Below are 6,000 nucleotides of genomic sequence, written 5' to 3' on the forward strand. Positions count from 1 at the left end.
ATTAGTTATATGAATATATAAATCCAACTTAAAAGCAATCAACGTTTGAAAAACAAATTTAAAACATTTGAAGCTTTATTCAATATAAATTCTATAAATTAATTTAAATAACTTAATAAATCAAATAAGTATGGTTTTACAAACTTTCGAAAACATAATCAACAAGTGGAGAAGGAAACGAACGCCGGTGATAGATGCCCACAAGATGGCCTTACACTAACACCTCCTAAAGTTTGTCGGGCGAACCCCAACCTATTAAAAATAGACTTGTCTAAGAATGGTCAATTCTCCCCTAGCAGTGGATGCCTCCTTTACCTTACACCACTGGGTACCGGGACGACAATAATTAACCCAGGCATATATATATTATCAGTAGCATGTTCTAAATCAATTAGAGATACCAAAACATGCCTTAGACTCTTATGGCTCCTTACTCTCACAAAAGATATAAAACTTGAAACTTTAGATATAAAATCATCATCATTATCGCAAATGTTCATGAGATGCCAACATAGGCCTTACACTCAATTCCAACATCAAAAATACCTTACTCAAATACACTTTATAAAATCAATTTATTTTTAAAATATGGGTAATGATATTTACAGCCCTTAGGGATCTACATAAAAATTAAAAATTCTTTATATTATCAACAATTTTAGGTTTTCAAGAGAATCTAATTTAGAAATTGAGAACTTATTTAAAATTCCCAAGAAAGAATTAATGATAAAATAATAAAATATATTAAAGAATATTATGTTTTCAAAGCAAAAACAATTATATATTACAGGAAAAAAGTACAAGAATTTTTTTTATATACAACCCTTTGGGTAGTATATATCACTTTCCTTAAAATATAAACTTCACAATTAATAAATTCCAAATTATATAACTACCAAAACTAATGTTTTGAGTAATGACTGAGTTTGGAAATAAGATCAACTCTAAATTTGACCTAGTCAACATAAGTTAACCTTATTACTAACTCTTGGTAAAAAGTAGTAATAAAAGTGTTGTTCTACTCAAAAGTACAACTATGTCAACACTATTTCTAACACCTTAAATAAAAAAAATTTAATAATACCTTTAAAATTCATAATATTCCAAACTAAAGAGAAAAAAAATAAGGCAAAATGTTAAAAAACTACCTAGTATATACCCCATTTTGCAAAAAACTAGCTTAAATAAAAATTTTTGCAAAAAACTACCTTATATAATACAATTGTTTGCAAAACACTACCTTATAACGGATTTTGACCTTTGACCGCTATCTTTAACCGTTGACCCGCATGTGACACGCACGTGATACTTTAATTGTATGACTTATTCTTCATTTCAGTTCAGCCCATTCGAAAATCCTTTCAATCCTCTCATTTCCAGCGACAACTCCATTGCTGTAGCTTCTCATTTCGCTCCCATCCACCTCGTAACTTCATCTCCTTGAAATTTCTAAGCAAATTCGGTATGTACTACTACTTAATTATGGTTTTGTACTTCATTATTTTAGGTATAATTTAAATTTATTTCGTTTTTCAAATTTGCTTCCTTTTGCAGCGATTTTTCTATTGAATTTGTTGTTTCATATCTTGTAATTTGTAAATTGATTGTTGTTGTATCTGAATAATGTATTAGGGTTCTTAAAATTAGCTAAATCAATAAGATGAAGAAATTGACAATCCGTAAAAAAGCCAGTGATTCGAAAAAGAAGCAGTCTGAGTTGGCAACTGAGGTGGGTAATGTAAGGGTAGATGAGGTGGTGATTGAAAGTTCTGACTTGGAAACAGCAAATGTAGATGCTGATGCTGATGAGGTTGAGGATAGTAGTGATGATGATTATAGTTGTGGTGATGAAGATGAATATGAGGATGATTCTGATTTGTTTGCAGAAAATGTAGTTTATGGTCTTGATGATGGGTTTATAGGTGATGAGGAAATTAGGTTGATAGTAGATAAGGAGGTTGATGAAGAAAACAATAGAGACATATACTTTAATGATGATGAACCGCAGTCTGATGATTATGATTTGGGTGCATTGAAAGATGAAGAGGAAGGTATATGCAGCTATCCTACATTCAATCTTGAGGTTGATTTCAAGGATAAGATTAATTTGTCTTTAGGCCTTAAGTTTCCTTCGACATATGTGTTTAGAAAAGCACTAAGGTACCATGCTATTGAATGTGGTTACAATTATTATTACCTGCATAATGGTACAAATAGGATCAGTGTGTATTGCTACAATAGATGCGATTGCAAAAAATCGAAAGCTAGAATTGTGAACTGTGTTTGTGGGAAGGAGAAGAAGTGTTATTTTAAGGTTCATGCTGTGAAGTTGAAAGATGAGGAGACACTTCAAATAAGGAGTTATTTTCCCAAACACACTTATAGTCACCAACACCAAAATAACAAAGTCACTGCTTTGTATTTAGCTGAGAAATACATAGATGATTGGAGGGGCAATCCAACTTGGGAATTAAAGGCATTTAAGAAACGGGTTAATAGAGAGTTAGGTTGTGAAGTGAAGTATTCTTTGTGTTATATGGCTAATAGAATTGCAATGAAAATGATATATGGTGATGTTAGTGAAGAGTATAGCAGGGTGTGGGATTATGCGGAAGCAATAAGGAGGTTTAATCCAGGAAGCACTGCAATCGTTAAATGCATTGGAATAGACACACCCCCACCTTTGTTCCAAAGGATGTATATATGCTTGACAGCATGTAAGGAGGGTTTTGTTGCTGGCTGTAGGCCTATTATAGGTGTTGATGGGGCACATTTGAAGGGACAATTCCTTGGGGTTTTGTTGACTGCTGTAGGTAAAGATGGGAACAATAACATCTTTCCCGTTGCATGGGCTGTTGTTGAAACAAAAAATGTAGAAACTTGGACTTGGTTTCTAAATCTTCTCGTAGAAGACCTTAGGTCGGTTACTGCATCGAGTAGTTGGGTTCAAGCAGAAGGTGAAGCTTTCACCTTCATGAGCGATAGGCAAAAGGTAATTACTTGTTAATACAAATCTTGTTTTAAATGTAACTAATGCTATAACCCTAATATTAATTTGTGGAAAATGCAGGGTTTGGTTGAAGCTTTGAACTCAGTGATTCCTAGAGCTGAAATTAGGTTCTGCTGTAGGCATATATGGGCGAATTTCAAGATCAAGTTCCCTGGAGAGTTGTTCAAACAACACTTTTGGAGAGCAGCCAGAGCCTACAACAAAGTATGGAATCAAGTAGGAGTAAGTCTGGGATGTTGTTAAATAATAATTGTGAGGCATTCAATAATGTGTTAGTAGAAGCAAGGGGGAAGCCTATAATTTCTCTAATGGAGTGGATTAGGAGATATGTGATGCAACGAAGCGCAGCCAAAAGGGAAGGGCTGAGTAACTTTGAAGGTGTGTTGATGCCAGCTATCACCAAAATGATTGAAAAAAATGCAAAGGAAATATATGGTTTAAGGGTAATCCCAGTGGATGTGTGTGAGTTTGAGGTGGATGATAATGACGAATCTTACGTTGTAAACTTGGCCAATAGGACTTGCCATTGTGGAAGTTGGGACCTTATAGGGATTCCTTGTAAACATGTCGTTGCTTGTATTGTTCTTAGAAAATTAGATGCCAACGACTTTGTCCACGAGGCGTATCTTGTAGAAACGTATCGAAAGACGTATAGTCTAAAGTTTTATGGTATGCCAGGAACAAAATGTGGCCAACAACCACTTTAGCCAAACAACTTCCTCCACCATATCGAAAGATGCCTGGAAGGCCTAACAAGAGGAAAATAAAGAAGGAAGTTGATGAAGGTAAAAGAGGTAAGAAGGCTTTATGTGCTGTTAAAGAATTCAAGCAACGGAGATGTGGTAATTGTGGTGACCTAGGTCACTACAAAAAAGGCTGCAAGAATCCACCAAAACCACCACCAACAAAGACCAAGTCAAAGGGTGGTAGGCCTAAAATGGGATCTTCTTCTACTCAACAATCTACAACAAATGATGTGCCTAGCTCCAGTGGTCAACAACAAACGCAAAATGCTGCATCTACTTCATGTGTAATGGATCAAAATAGTCAAATATAGACTTGTGAAGACTAATTTACTGTTGAATGTAATGTGTTGAATTAGTATAAGTGTATGAGTTTGAGGTTGTAATGTGTATGAACTAAGAATGTACTATGTTGAACTGTATTTTAGCAAATCAGTGTATGAACTGAGAATGTAATGTGTTGAATTAAGTGCAACAAATTTAGTTATTGTGTTGAATTAAGTGCAGCAAATTTAGTTACTGTGTTGAATTAAGTGCAGCAAATTTAGCCAGTGCAAGAGTATGCATCAGTATGTTGTGTCTATTCATAAAACATTGTTGTTGAACAGCAGTATGCATCAGTAATAGCTGTGCTGAACTGAGAGTGTAATAGCCAGTAAATTTGTTAATTACAGTGACCTCATTGTGTTTTGAGAAGTAGTGCATCATTCTTCATATGGCTACTAAATGCAAGCATGTAATAGCTATATGTAAGCAAGTTGCTGGATGTAAGCATATGATTTCAGAATGTACTCTGTTTGTTTAATTAAGTAAATTAGTTCTGAAAAAGTGATCTTTTGTTTAAGAACTCTGTTTGAATCAGTTCCTACTTAATAGCTGTATGTGCTGAAGTTGATTGGTTAAGTGCATTGTGTTGTGCTGCAAACACAGCAAACATACTAAAACCAAATGTATTTACAGCAACCACAGCAATTACATTTCAAGTTTAGGTGCTGCAAACACAGCAAACACACCAAAAGCAAATGTATTTACAGCAACCACAGCAATTACATTTAAAGTTTGGGTGCTGCAAACACAGCAAACACACCAAAACCAAATGTGTTTACAGCAACCACAACAATTACATTTCAAGTTTGGGTGGTGCAAACACAACATACACAGCAAGCACAACACAGCAAACACAGCAAACACAACACACATTACATAAACACAAGTTTATTTACAGTACCTGCAAAGAAATTAAATGGAAAAAATAAAAGCTTAATTCATTCATTCATCATGATCAAGTTACAATATGTAAATCACTGTTACAATTATTCTTAAATAGGTCCTAAACTTCAATTACTAGCCTTGATTAATACAAGAAACACCAACAAAAAACAAAAGAAAAACCCTAATACAAAGCTTGTAATCTGATTTCCATGCTTCCTCTCATTCATCCATTTCTTCTTAATCCTTTTAATTTCTGAAATTGCTTGTTCCTTTTCATGTTCCAAGCAACAAATCCTTGATGTCAAAATCTTGATTTCGGTTGCCAATTGTCGCTTCTCCTCCACAAGCTTATTAGTGACTTCTCTTTGCCAAACAGCCATTTCAGGTTCATCAACCCAATTTAAACTTTTTGCATCCCCTCCAATTTGTATCAGGATCATAAAAAACGCAAGTCTTAAACCTTCTTCCAGGATTTTCCTTGGTCCATGAAACCCTCCTTGCAAAGGGAACTCCACACCCACATTTTTTACGTATCGAATTTTCGCTTGAAGAACAAGAAGACATAACTAATTAATTGGAAGAAAATGATGATCTTTGAATGAATTAGGGATTGGAATGCAGGGAGAAAGAAAGAAAGGCAAAATAAAGAAAGAAATAAAGGCGAATTAGGGTTTATCGCTACAAATGGGAGGAAGAAAGAAAGGATTTTCGAAGCTGAACTGAAATGAATAAGAATTAAATACAGTAATGCATCATGTGCGTGTCACATGCAGGTCAACGGTTAAAGATAGCGGTCAAAGGCCAAAATCCGTTATAAGGTAGTGTTTTGCAAACAATTGTATTATATAAGGTAGTTTTTTGCAAAAATTTTTATTTAAGGTAGTTTTTTGCAAAATGGAGTATATACTAGATAGTTTTTTAACATTTTGCCAAAAAATAATAATAACAATAATATACTTTTTTTTTGCCAAGAATAATAATTTGTAGGTATAAATTGCTAATGCAAATGATTTGATATAAAGTAACTTAATTACA

This window comes from Amaranthus tricolor, chromosome 16 (assembly GCF_026212465.1).
Source record: "Amaranthus tricolor cultivar Red isolate AtriRed21 chromosome 16, ASM2621246v1, whole genome shotgun sequence".
Classification (NCBI taxonomy): domain Eukaryota; kingdom Viridiplantae; phylum Streptophyta; class Magnoliopsida; order Caryophyllales; family Amaranthaceae; genus Amaranthus; species Amaranthus tricolor.